This window comes from Lactuca virosa, chromosome 3 (assembly GCF_052849685.1).
Source record: "Lactuca virosa cultivar CGN04683 chromosome 3, Lactuca_virosa_CGN04683_v6, whole genome shotgun sequence".
Taxonomy (NCBI): domain Eukaryota; kingdom Viridiplantae; phylum Streptophyta; class Magnoliopsida; order Asterales; family Asteraceae; genus Lactuca; species Lactuca virosa.
This window is the reverse complement of record NC_136428.1, coordinates 435627172-435642229: the sequence shown is the minus strand read 5'-3', so window position 1 is coordinate 435642229 and position 15058 is coordinate 435627172. Positions and strand designations below refer to the sequence as shown.

Below are 15058 nucleotides of genomic sequence, written 5' to 3'. Positions count from 1 at the left end.
GGATCGATGCTTGGTGATTTCTTAGCAAAGCTTGCTTTTCCTTCATGATATTCTGTTGTTCCCTCATCACTGCATCCGTTTCATCGTGCCTTTTTTCAGAAGCCTCCATAAAACGAGCTAACACGTTCTCTAAGTCAACATTCTTTTCTGCTAGTGGTTGTTCCTTTTGGTAGAAGCCTCGGCCTGTCTGCCTATATTTTTCTTCTTTTTTCTTCTTGTACTCTTCATATGGCAACCACTCCTTCTTGGGTTTTCTCCAATCTTCATCATATTTATCCCTACTAGAATAGCAAACTTGAGCCTTTCTATCTCCTTGTTCATCCAAGTGGCATTCTTTTGTCAAGTGTGGACCATTGCAACTTTCACATCTAACTCTAATAGCATGAATTGACTGGTCAATCTTTGTCATTCTTCTGTCCATGGTGTCAAGCATAGCTAGTACAGCAGCCATGTCTTCAGAATTGCCTCCCCCAATTCCTTTTGCTCCTTCATTTCTTGGATTCTGCTACTCATGAGAATGCTTTGAAAACTCTTCAATCAACTCCTTCACTTCACCCGGATTTTTCTTAGTAAGTGGTCCTTGAGAATCAAGGAGTTGCCTTGTCATGACATTCACCCCGTCATAAAAGATAGATACTTCTTGTTGTATGTTGAGGTCATTTTGAGGACAATTCCTTAGCAACCCCTTATAACGTTCTCATGCCTCATAAAATGATTCACCCGAATTTTGCTCAAAGTTGGCTATTGCCTTCTTGAGTTTAGATATTTTTGATGGTGGGCAGAATTGTTCCAAGAATTGCTCACGCATCTGTGCGAAGTAGTAATTGCACCGGGTGGAAGTGCTTTCAACCAATCTCTTGCAGCTCTTTTAAAAGTAACGGGAAGCATCCTTAACAACACGGTCTCTCTTAGAATATTTGGGATATTGAAATAGTCTGCAATGTCATTGACTTCATCTAAGTGCTTGTAAGCATCCTCATGATCCTTTCCATAAAATGGTACATCCTTAAGTGCAGCAAGAATGTGTCCTTTCAACTCGAATGTTTCAGTGGTGGGAATTGTAGGTTGTACTAAACCGGGACCAGCATCGTCTCTTATCCGCTTCTTGTATGCTCCCATGGACATATCTGCAATGTTTTCCATCTCGTTTTCTGGCTTGTCTTCGTGTTCACTCCTTTCTAATCCGAATTCAGGCTCGGATTCTTGCGGGTTAGATATTTGATCAAAGCTTTCTACTTTGCTTTTGTCCTTTGATGATGTACTTGACTCTCCCACTTTCTTTCCTGCCTTCTTTCCAAAAACTGATTTGAGATCCTTGAAAGGTGACTTCTTTGGTGTTTCGTTCACTCCTGTGTTCTTATCCGTCTTTTTGTGAATAGCCAACTCTGGATCTCCAAGTGGTGGCACCAAAGGCGTGTTGGAACCTCTGGTCATGAACTATTGCAAAATAAACAAAAAAAACGTAAAAGTGAACAAAAACAAAGAAAAAGAAAAACGACTGGATTCACGTCGTGAGCCTTAAAAGCTCACGTCGTGAGTTCAGTTCCGGAATAAAAAAATAAAAATAAATAACTGTTTGCAAGTTTTACCCCACAAAAAGGATCGATTAACCTAAAGCAATTAGATAAACAACTAAGATAGGCGTTCCCCGGAAACGGCGCCAAAGACTTGATGTGCACAAAAGTACCTAACAATTTTAAATTTATTTCCTAATTAACTTAACTAACCAATATGCACCTAGGCAGTGTACCTAGTCGGATTGTAATGTAGTTTAAGTAAGTCGGGGTCGAACACAGGGAACGGTTTTAATTAATTAATCAAACTACTATTAAGTTAACCTAAGATTCTAGCAAAGTAATGGTTTTTATCTAATTTTGCAAGTTTAGATGAACTTAATTCCTTAACAACTATTCAATCAATTAACAAAAACACTTATGTTAGTTTGAATCCACTTTCCCTCAATGGTTTTAAATAATAATTATGACAATTATGTTGGTTACCAATTAAAACATTATTTGCAATTCAATTCCAAATTTACTAATATTCAATTAATTCATGTAGAGCTATGTATAATCACACATAATTTAACACAAAATCAATTATTAAATAGAATTGGAGCTATGTAAGATTGAGTTGACAAACACAATTTATGGTCACAATATGAGTTCTCTAGCACAACTAAATTCAATATTTCAATTGCTTATCTAAGATTTGTTCGATCTTAGCTCTAATAATCTAATATTCACTAAATTACTAGGTAATCAGATTCATGCAGATTAATGATCACTAACTACACAGAATAAGAATCTAAAGCAATCTAGTTATCAAATTAAGCATGCTAGGTGTAATCAATCAAACACAAGACATTAACCAACAAGAAAAGTATAAATTACTATAAGCAAACCATGAGTTCCAGCTTCATCTAGCTAACAGAAGCAGGTAGATTTAGCTACTCATTCTAACAAATAAACATAAGCAAGTTATGATTGAAAACATCATAATGTACCAAACTAGAAAGTAGATTATGAACTCCTTCTTCTTCCTTGGTATTAGAACCAATTCCAAGCCTTCTCTCTTCCTAAATTCGACTCTTGGAACCCTTCTCAAGTCAGCCAACTACTTCCAAGTCGTAGGGATCAAGGACTTATATATTTTTCGAATTATCCATAGTCACGTCGTGAGCATATGCGTCTCACGTTGTGAGTTCAGTAGTTATCCTTGTTCAACAAGGACTCTTGATTCTCGATGTTTATCTTCTGGAAGACCTTACTCACGTTGTGGGTCTTTAATACTCACTTTGTGAATACGTATTTTTCTGGATTTTTTTTTATCTTTCAAGCCTTTATCCTCCAAAGTTCCATTCTTTAACGCTTGTAGTCCCTTTTCTTCAAAATGTCTTCTTTTTTGCTGCACAATATAATTTAACCTTATAAGTACCATTTATCTATGAAAATAGCCAAAATATTAATCAAAATGTAGTTAAATATTGCCAAAAAAATATGTATAAATATGGCAATATCAACAATTTCCTCAACAAGACAAAGCTCCCATCACTAAATCTCTTCCTAGGCATCTCCTAGGGCAATCACCACACCACTATTCGCCATCAGCTATGAAAGTAACTCCCAATAACTCCCTCTAACTAGCTCACGGACACTATTATATATCACCGACACCAGATAATTCTTCGAATGAAAGGTCTCACACTACAACAGTTGAACTCAAACAAGAGTTGCGCAATAGAGTTAAAACCTAACCTTCTAAAAAAAATTTGTCTTAGTAATATAACTTAGCATATTTGCTTACTAGATAGATGAAGTTAATGTGAACTCCTAGAAAGCACAAGGCAAGCAGCATTTAAGCATCGAGTAATCGGAACAAGCATAACCTAAACAAGCCATCCTATCAACGACTGATCAGTATTAGCATGTAAGTCTAAAAGCTCATAAAGTAGGCATATAAAGGCATCTCTCCTAGCATTCTATCATGCAAATCCTCAGCATATCCTTAGACCTAACTAGCATACGATTCACAGATTCACACATCAAAGCATATCATAAAACATGTATGGGTATTTTGGGAAAACTTACTTGAGCTCAGTCGATTGCATGCACCACACCCTTTTTATTTTATTAGAAAATCATTTTATAAAACATTTCTTTTTAAACAATTTCACCAAACCCTCCGTTTGAGTTCATCCACGCCCGAAGGTATGCCCGAATCCCTCATACTAAGGCTCTGATACCAACTTGTAACGTCCCCATAGTTAAGACTAAAAATTTTGATTTTTAAATTAATAAAACCATTATCCAAAACAACATCATAGAAACCATAGTGAATCAGAGTGTATCAATAAACATCGAAGTACATCAGAGTAATATAAAATGTGGAACAATATGGTGTGTGCACTGCAATCATCCCAGGCTCTTCCCCTTCGAACTAGAAGTACCTAAAACATAAATTCACAAAGCTTAGTAAGTTCCCCAAAATACCACATACCATACATATTAACATATAATAGGCCCCACCCGGCATCAGGCCCTACCCGCCATCGAACCCCGCTCGGAACAGATTCGTCAGTCATTAGGCTCCGCCTGGCATCAAGCCCCGCCCGGTATACATACAAACATATAAACACATGCAGAAATCACAAAGATAAATAGCATACAAAATGTTCACCAGGCCCCACCCGGTATATATATAAACACATAACACATGCAAGAGTCACGCAGACAACTAGCATCCTAAACATAATAAACCATGGGACAGCTTTGGTGCCTTCGACCCACTAAACACAGTGAAGAAACTCACCTCAAACTACAGAATCTCTTAGATAAAATCTCGTTATGCTGGTCTCGAAAATCCCCACGCTAACATCATCAATAATACCCAATTAATAATTGGGTCTTAATTCAAAATCATGAGTCTAGTTTACTTGTCCAACATCCTAGGAAAAAGAACATTTTACCCTTTTTCCTACTTGTCCTAAATGGCACCCAAAGTGCAAAATTCCCCAATCTGTCCAAAATGGCCCAATCTAAGAAAGCTCAAAATCTAGGAATTATCCATAGGAGTTAAGGGGCCAAGCCCACACAAAACATAGCCCAAAAACCCAAGCCCACAACTCCTTCGGCCCACATTCCACATATGCTCGGCCTACCAAGCTCGTAACCCACACGTACGCGATTAATTCAGAAACGGGTTCGCAGCCAGTACGCTCAGCGTACCCTGGAGTACGTCCCACATACTGGCCTAATCCCAAACCTTTTGCCAAATGACTTAATCACTTCAGAACTTATCACCCAATCCATAAAATGGCATCCTATTGAATTCCTAATCCATAAAGTCGAAGGCTTTAAGCCTTTTCATGGTTAAAAACACCCCAAGGTCCAATTCTAGAATCTTAGCTTCATAAAATGAGACATCAACTTTGCATGGTTGCACAAATCCCATCACGGTGACATTTTTATGCATTAGGGACCTCTAAAATGTCCAGATCTAAATACCAAGCTCCCGGGGTAACCTTTTCTCACAAGGACAAACCAAAGGGACTAAAATAAGCCATAAATCACCCCAAACTAGATCTACACAAAGAGTTGTCAAGCTAAGAACTTTTTACCTTCAATAGCTTGCAAAAGAGGTGACAACTTTGGATCTCTAAGCTTCACTCCAAGCAATGAATCTTCAATGACCTTCTATTTCTTCAATATACATAAGAAAATACTAATATCCTTCACAAGAGCTCAAGAACACTAAAATGGTGGCTAACGGTCGAGATTAGGGTTTAGGAGTGTAACATCCCAAAATTCAGGACCAAAAATTTCATTTTTGATATAATAATTATAAAACCATTTGTCTGAAAATAGCCATAGTATCAACTCATATCAAAACCAAAGTATCAATAGTCAAAACATGTCATGATAAAACAACATCAGAGTATAAATCCTAAGAATCTCATATGCGGAAAATCATGTGTGTGATGCGTTGCTACCGTGCCGGCTCCTTTCCCTTCGAATAAGAAGGACCTGAAACAAAACTGAAAACTGTAATCACAAAGCTTATTGAGTTCCCCCATCATACCACATACCATACAATAAACATACTGTCTAACATGTCCGCGTACTGAACTACCCCTTCGGTCTCTTTCAACCGGTAACTGCCTAGCATATCAGGATGCTGGCCTACCCCTTCGGTCTCTTTCAACCAGTAACTTGCCTAGCATATCAGGGTGCTGGCCTACCCCTTCGGTCCTTTCGACTGGTACCTTTCCTAGCATATCATGGTGCTGGCCTACCCCTTCGGTCCTCTCGACCGGTACCGGGGACGATTTCACCCCTACTTCTACCATATAACATCCTAGTACATTAACACATAAGTCATATACTGCCTAGCTTATTAAGGTGCTGGCATACCCCTTCGGTCCTTTCGACCGGTACTCGGGCCTATTCTACCCCTCCTACCACTATGACATAATATCATAGCATACTCGCACATAAAGCATAACAGATAGTGGCATACCAGATAATTATCACAAAGACAATCATCTCTACTATAACTCTTACTAGTGGGCCGGCATTGGTACCTTCGACCCACTTCTACTGGTAGGTAACTCACCTCAATGTCGTGAAGTAGCTGAACTGTCCGTGGCTCTGGAAATCAACTCCTCTCAAACTCCTACACATAAAAATCTCTTTTAATTACCCTTTCATACTCAACCCCTTTAAGGGTCAACTCTGGTCAAAGTCCAAGACAAAGTCAACGTTCTGGTCAAAGTCAACGTACTAGTCAAAGCCAACATCCTGGTTAACTCAACTCGCCGAGTTGGTCCATCAACTCGTCGAGTTCCATGATCCATAAAACCCTGGAAATCTCGATCCAACTCGTCGAGTTCTTTCATGAACTCGTCGAGTTCCCCCTTATAACAGAGTCAGGGTATTTCACTCATAACTCGCCGAGTTCCTCCTTGAACTCGTCGAGTTCTTCAATCTTCAAAACCCAAAAACTATGGCCAACTCGTTGAGTCATTTCCTAGACTCAACGAGTTTGCTCAGTAACAGAAAAGGTTGGGGGACCACGACCCAACTCGTCGAGTTGGATAAACAACTCGTCGAGTCCCCCTTAGTCTAAATTCATTCAGTCACTTCCAATCGAGTTCAATGCTTCCACATCACAGATCTGGTCCCCTAGGACTAAGTTACCATGTAAAGTTGCTAACTTTACGTTCATGCATGGTGTCGTGAAGCTAGAAACACCAAAAATAAGCTATATAAGAGGTCTAGGGCTTGGGGAAGGGCTAAGGCTAGATAAAGCTGGCAACTTTAAGCCTCACAAGCTCATGAGTGCCTAGATCTGAAGTCACAACTCCATGATACACTCCAATCCCGAAAATGACTTCAATATAGCCCAAAAATGGCAACATACTACTCTAAATGAAGATCTAAGTAATAGAAAGCCAAGGTATCAACTTTATACCTCAAATGAGTCAGAAATGCAGCTCAAACTCCATATCTACTATCTTCCTCTTGAACCCCCAAGCTTCGCCTTCCTTCTCAAGCTTCAAAATCACAAAGAACCCACAACAATGGCTCAAAAGCACTCAAAAGTATATTAGGGTTTCGTGGCTAGGGTTTGGGGTGATGGAGGCTACAAATGAGGCCAACCTTTGGAGGTTAAGGTGTTTAAATAGGGTGAAAACCCTAAAAATTAGGGTTTCACTCTGGCAGCCCTACTCGTCGAGTTGAGGCTCTTAACTCGTTGAGTAGACTTCAAGTCCCGCGTCCAAATTCCATTCCTACTCGACTAGTTTGGGGCCTCCAACTCGTCGAGTCCCTTTGCAAAAATGAATAATTTGATTTAAAAATACATACCAGGATCCGGGCATTACAAATCTCCCCACTTATTTTAGACTTCGTCCTCGAAGTCTGCTGAGTCTGGGAATAGCTCTGAGTAGTGCTCCCTCATCTCGTCCTCCGGCTCCCAGGTCCATTCATAGCCCTTGCGGTGTCGCCATTTCACCTTCACCAACTGAACCCTCTTGTTCCTCAGATCCTTCGTCTTCCTGTCGAGGATGGCTACTGGTCGCTCGATGTAGTTCAGGCTATCATTCACCTGAATATCCTCTAGGGGCACCACTGTGGAGTCGTCTACCAAGCACTTCCGCAGCTGGGAGACATGAAAAGTGTTGTGGATCTGACTAAGCTCGGCTGGCAGATCCTGTTGGATTAGGTGTCTAAGCCCATAACTATTATTGGTATGTACTTGACCCGAGAGTAGCATGGTACATTTCGGGTGGCATATCACTAGGACAATTTGATAGGATGGATACTTGAGTAAGAGGTTACTTATGATTTATTAATATATTATAAGTTCTAATATATTAATATGAAATCATATTATTTAATTAGTATTGATCAAGAATTAATTTGGAATTAATTGTGTGATCAAAAGAGACTAAGTAAATATATGGGGATTGATTTGGTAAATCAATTATTCTTATAGTGTGGGCCAATTGTTATTTAGGAAGGACTAAACCAATATGGTAGTCCATGGATAGTCCATGGAGGTTTAACCCATGGAGCCTAAGTAATATGAAAGGTCATGGGCATTAGGGTTTGTATGGATGTAACCCTAGACTTTGCCACACTATAAAAGGACTCCCTTGGCACCCAAAATCGACTGCTAGAGTTCTTGGAGTTCATTAGATCCGATTTTGGAGTTACCAACATCTCTCTCATGTTCTCCTTTGTCCTAGATGTGTTGTGAACTGTTTGAGGCATCACACTTAGGGTGCCAAGTTTTTAAAGGCCAAATACAACAAGTTCTACAAGCTACATAAAGAGGTAAACTCCGAGCTAGTATTTTATGTTGTTTATGTCAATTCTTTGCTAGTTGTAGGCTTTATGCTTTGGAAACAATATTGCATGTATAATTAGAGAAAACATAGATCCAAATAAATTAGGGTTGTTTGTGCACCATAGGATGTTGTAGTATACTAAAACCCAACAGTGGTATCAGAGCCATGGGTTGTTTTTTGTTATTTGATGCAATTGTTGTTTGTTCAAAGCTGAAAAAAATCAATTTTTTTAGACTCTGCCTGATCACCACGAGGTGGTCAAAATTACCATGAGGTGGTGACGGGACTGGCAGATTTTTCGGCTTTCTTGGCATAATTTGGATTTGGATAATTAACTATGGATTGTTTTTCTTGATAAAAATTCGTTTTTTATGTTATGAAAATAATTAGCCTCATCCAAATAAAAGATAATCGTCAAAATTTCAAGTTTAGTGTTAGTTTATATGATAAGCTATTTTATTTGCAAACTGTTGACTTTGTATTATCTTGCCTTATAAGTTAGAATAGATCAATGATAAATTATATGGTAATTTTATTAGTATAAAATATTGATCTAAATGTTTTTAAAGAATTCATAACTTGTCCTCAAGTTATGGAAAATGAAAAGTCTCTTTCATAAAATGCATTAAACTTATAAGTTATGGAAAACCAAAAGTTTTCAAGAGTTACAAAACTTGCCCTCAAGTTTTGGTATTTGAAAAGTCTGAAATTTTGAAACTCTTGTAATTAAAATGTGTAACTCTTGGGTTCATAAATTAAAAAATTAATTAAATAGTTTTTAATTTTGAATTTTCTTTATTTAGAACCTTGATGTCTTAAATAGTTCAATTACACCTTATGGACTTTATTAAATTAATTAAAGTGTTTAATTAAAAGAGATTAATAATTCCATAATGACATATTTTAAGATTAATTAAATTAAGAGTATAGTTTAATTAAAAGATTAAACCACCAAGTATTTTAAAAGTTTAAAATACACCCTTATACTATATAAAATTATAAGTTAATAATTATATATATGTATAAGACAAGTCAGTCTTACCGTTAGTAGGCCTCATTCACGAAGCCAGTCTATAAGGGGGTATAAGGTTACTGCCTATAAAATGGTGGTTTAATGGGTGTCCACTCTCACCCACCGCTTCCTTGACTGGTGGAGGGTCGTTAGCCGAACAGATAGGATAAAACATTAATTCTCATTAAAAGGATAATGAAATACCAAGTAACTAAATACTTATAAATTCCCAATCTTAGTTACTTAGGAAAAATGTGAATTTGGTGCTAACCCATGAAATTGCACTTTGCACCAAACGGGCGGGATAGGACATTAATTCTCGTTAGTGGAGTGTGTGTGGTTAACCGGAACACTAATCTGGGACTGCCAGTGTGTGGCAAAGGGTAGCTCGATGTTTGTCATAGATCAATGGAGCGTGTGTGGTTAACCGGTACATTGATTAGGTGATAAATGAAATCGAGAGTACCAAGCTAATTTGCATGGTTATTCACACCTTGTTTGTGATCCTCGGCATCCCAGTCACAAACTTGAAGGGCACAATCGAGATTAAACATGGCATTGAAAAGTTCAATGAATCTCAAAAGAATCTAGGAATTTCAATTCATTTAAAAGTTAATAATCAATTTCGTTTTTCATGGTGGAAATTGGTAAATCGTCATTTACCTACCTTCAAATATTTTACACTTGGATTACGGTATCCCTCTTCCGAACTGTAAAATATTGTGTTGGGTCCTAGCCTTAATATTTCATTTTGGGTGTTATATTAAGGACTTAAATCAACTAAACTTGAATTTCTCCTTTATAGATGTCTAGTTCTGACAACTATGGTCTTCCTGAATCCTTTCTTTATAAAGATGATATTCCACAAGACAATCAAGGTGAAAGATTAATCCCTTCTTCGTGCTATAGTGGTACTTCACTTCCTCCACCTCCTCTAATAATTATCCCTAACCCACAAGTTCAAAGACTTGAAAAGTTCAAGGTCACTCAAGCTCAAACCTTATTGGCTAGAAAACACCAAGATGGAAGGTCTGTGTGTGCACATGTCTTGGAGATGAAGTCACACATTGAAAAGATGGGAATGTTGAGTGTCGTTGTTTCAAGGAAGTTAGCTGTTGACTTGGTTCTTCAATCACTTCCTAAGTCATATAGTGGGTTCTTTAAGGACTAATATATGGGAGATCACGACATGACCCTTATTGATCTAACATATTTGCTTGTTGCTGCTAAATCAGGAATGATTTGGCGCACCGGTAATGCAAATTTGATTGGAAGATCTATTTCCCAAACTTCCATGGACATTGACAATGGTAACATTGGAAGTCCAGAAAACATTTCTCTTCCCAATGGAAAGGGATCGGCCATGGTCAAGTCATTTGACCAAATGGTAAAGAGAGAGGATAAGTCTGAGATTGTCCCATGTACCATTCCAAAAGAATCTATTTGCTTCTATTGCCAAGAAAAGGGGCATTGGTTGCGAAGCTGCCATATCTACCTGAAGGACCACAAGGATGGTAAAGTCAGAGTGTATGACTCTACTTCAAGTAAGTCCACTATCTAACTCTATTAATTTTCTATTTAGAGATTCTTAATACATGATGTAATGTAATTACATTTTTATGTTTTGTAAGATCGAAGAAAAGAAAGGAAGAGTAAGCTGATTCTGATCGCGAAGAGATGGATTTCAATAATCAGAATTTTCAGCTGCTGCTTAAGAGTTATGATAAATTGCTTAGGAATAGATAACAACATAGTTTTCATATGTATTTGCATTGTAAGGAAACTTTTTCCGCAATTTTAATAAATAAAAGATAAATTTTGATTTTATTTTATTTTAAGTGTCCTTACAATGGCATTTGTGAAAATTCTTGTTTATGTGTTTCCATTGATAGCAACATTGCAAAATGGATTTGATTCTTTCGTTTGTAGTAGTGTCAAATTTACCAAATAAGGAAAGATTCTCATCACCCAAGTTTCAGTTGGATAGAAACTTGGAATCATGCAACTTGTATTGTGTGATGAATGGGAACTTCATCTTTGGGAAATTAAGACTAATTCCTTGTTCACATGTATATGTGATTCAAGTGAAGGACTAGGGGATCGGGTACACTTGGTTGTACGCAGATCAGGTCCACCACAAAGAACGATAAGACTATTTGTTATGATTTACTAAAGTTTAGTAAATATGGTTATGCTTACAAGATTAAGTGTAATTCTGAATCATTGGAAAAGTTTCAATGTATGGCAGAACGAATAAGAAGGATCAAATTAGGCAGAAAGATAAGAAGTTTCTCCAATCTAAGAAGAAGAAGGGAGAGTAGTTTAGTATCGTGTTTTGTGATCATCTTAGTGATTATGAAACCATACCACAATTGATCCTTTAAAGGCATCTTAGTGCATTTGTATGGCTAAGAAGAGGAATCGTGAATTGTTGAAATGGTTAAATCAGGAAGATAAATCATACTTCGTTCCAAAATCAAGTTTTAGAGTCATATTACAAGATTGTAAATTGAGTGACATGGTCTTAAGAAAGGTTTATAACACTTATCAAATGTAGAGTAAAATGTTTTCTACTCTTGTACATTTAAAATTGGTAAGTTGTGATGTTTTGGATAAGACAAAGACTAACTAAGACCAATTGTGTGAAGTGTTTGTCTTGATAAGAAACCACACTAACTCTTGAATATTTGTTTGTCAAGTAATGTTCCTTGATAAAGTGAATCTTATATGTCAAGAGGTCAGTGGGAGTCTTAAAGATCTTGAATAGCTTCAAGAACTAATCAAGAGTAAACCTATTGTTAATCACTAGCACACGACCTGAGGTTTGTAACCTATCGTGTTGACATACTCTTGTTTCTGTGCCCATTCCAGTTGAAGTTGACTATGTATGTGAGTTCTATAAGTGCTTAATTGTTTGCATAACAACTTGGAAGCAATGGTAGGCCCTTGAGCTACCAAGTGGAAAGAAGTTAAGATTGAACAAGTTCAGTCCATATGAGCTTGGATTTGTCACTAACCTTATCTTGTGATTATGATTATGACAAATTCACATGGATAGGAATACATACACCATAAAATCTAAGTGTCATAAGGTTTCTTTCCAATTCATAAAAATAATTGTGAGGAAACGCTTTCACTAAATATATTTTAAGAAGATAGCAATTGTGATATTTGCATTTCCAAATTCAATTACGATTACGACATCCCTCTTCATAATTCGAATTGTGAGAAATGGAAAAAGATCTAAACATTTGAGACTTATTGTTGTAAGTTCTAAAATTGTTTAGACACAAATGTGAGCTATCTAAGGAAAGGTGTATAAGTTTTAGAAGCCTAGATAAAGTCTTATCAAAGCATCTCGTATCAGAAATCTGAACTTTGGTAAGAAAGTCAATAAGTATTGATTTCTAGAAGTCCAGCTGATTTCTGAGTACATGTCAAAGCTAGTGGGAGCATAAGTTTTATGCTAGTAATATAATAATTATTATGCTACTGGGAGCATAATCATTATGGTAAGTGTTGCAAGTTAGCAATGTTAATTATAGAAAAAAAAGTTTTAATTTGCAAAGTTGTAGAGTTTGAAAAGTTGTTTTGCTATAATTAAGGGAGAGGAATTTATACTTCATTTCAATTCTAAAAGCTTAGATTGTGAGATTTTAATCAAATTTAGTCAAAGACATATATGAATGTTATGTTGAAAAGATTTGACATAAGGAAATTCTATATATGGAACTGTTATAGCAAGAGACTGGTAAAGTATCAGGCTGTTAATATGAATTGTGTCCCATATGCTTCGGATATAGGATCGATAGCATGTGCTATACTTTTCTCATGATCTAATTTTCCACATGCCTAGGGCATTAAGAGGGAAAAGGGACTAGAACGAGATATGACTAAAATGGTTAAGCAATTGTCGAGGACAATCTGAGGTTTACCAAAGATTGGTTGCTCATGAACAGTTGGAAGTAAAGTGTGAATTTTGGAAGGACCATATTGACATACTCTAAGAAGAGGTAACTCTTGTTCAGAAGTGATAGTCAAAATGGGAATATGGAAATGTTTCCATAAGTGGAAGTTATTCTTAAATCTGTGTAAGATTAGAAAACTTAATGCAAGAAGGATGTTCAAAGGAATGTACTTTGAATGTGAGACTTCGTTTCCATGGAATTGCTCTCCATTGGAGTACTTTGTAATGTCTAATGCCAAGTCTCTATGACTTTTGTGCATATTCATTACAAGAGGATCATTGCATATAAGTTTAGAATCTAACAGATTTCAGTAAATGGCAAGAATTTGGTATTCTTTCATTTATCATAAGGATTTGGGAGTGTGAAATGAGCATCATTGAAGTCTTGTCATTTGATCTATTTCACAAAGAAAGGACCACAGACAAACATAGTATGCACGCTTGGAGCATGGCATAGTTGTTGTTTTAATTCAAGTATTAAGTTGATAAATAGAAACATTATACAATGAATAATGTGTAATCAATATGGTCACTAGGTAGAAGGTGTTTTATTTATATTCATAAGTTCTGAGACCATATTGGATTCGATTATTCTTGTGTTTCACTTTGCATGTTTTGACTTCCCGAATAACTAGGTTATTCAAACTATCCACAGTCGATCATACTTTGGAAGTAGGTGTTGAGGCAAGACTTGTTGGGTTTTGAGCAAACTAACACTCCTAAGGTGTTCATGCAACCCTAGAAACCTTGGATCTATGTTTGTCTAAAATACATGCAAAATAATTTTCCAAGGTTCATAACCTATCTAGCATACATGGGGTACTTTTAAACATAAAAGATACTAGATGAATTACATACCTTTGTTAGTGAGTTGACTCCTTGAGAGTTTGAGAGCCAAGCACCAATAATGTGAATGCCTCAAATGGAAATCACAAATCACCACAAACTTGGAAAACTTATGAGAGAGTATCCAATCACTCTAGAAATTCGGCCACACCTTATGCACACACACATAGTGTCTTCTCAAGCACCATAAGCCTCTTTATATAGTGTAGATGATTAGGGTTATGAACCATGCAAACCCTAATAACCCATGTCTTTTCCTATTCCAAGGATCCATGGGTTAAAAGCTCCATGGATCATCCATGGACTCCCATTTAAGCTTAGCCCATTCCCTAATGAGTGTTAGCCCACACTATATAAGTACAATAGCCAATTATTTAATTAGTCACCTTATGATCACTAAATTAATTCATAACTAATTTAAGATCAATACTAATTAAATAATACAATTTCATATTAATATATTATAACTTATAATATATTAGTAGGCCGCAAATATACTCTTCTCATAATGTTATCTATATAAATAGTTCGGGTGAAGTGCAACCCAAATGGACCATGTCGGGTCGGGTCAAGTATATACCAAATAAGTTATGGACTTAGACACCTTATCCAACAGTCTCCCACTTGGATAAGTCTAATAACTGTATTTGCCTATATAGCTTCAGGAACTAACCGGCAATCGTAGCTCTCGAAAACTCTGTTGAACTATGAAGCGCCATTTTAGATAAGTGATCACATAATCCTCTGCTCTCATGATATCAGCCGGACAAATACATGGAACATGGTCTTGCTTATTGTCCAGCATTTGTTTCCCGATTTTCGATTTGTTTGACAAAGAACTTAATCGAACACATCAATTTAGTTCTGACCGGGCCCGGTA

General features: G+C 36.8%; 1 non-coding gene across 1 annotated transcript; it reads left to right on the top strand.

The window, feature by feature from the left end:
* The first annotated feature begins 653 nt into the window (after positions 1–653).
* On the top strand, positions 654–760 carry LOC145168203 (small nucleolar RNA R71). The gene has a single exon (XR_013741774.1). It is a non-coding gene; the product is annotated as a small nucleolar RNA R71 (small nucleolar RNA).
* Positions 761–15058: the final 14298 nt, after the last annotated feature.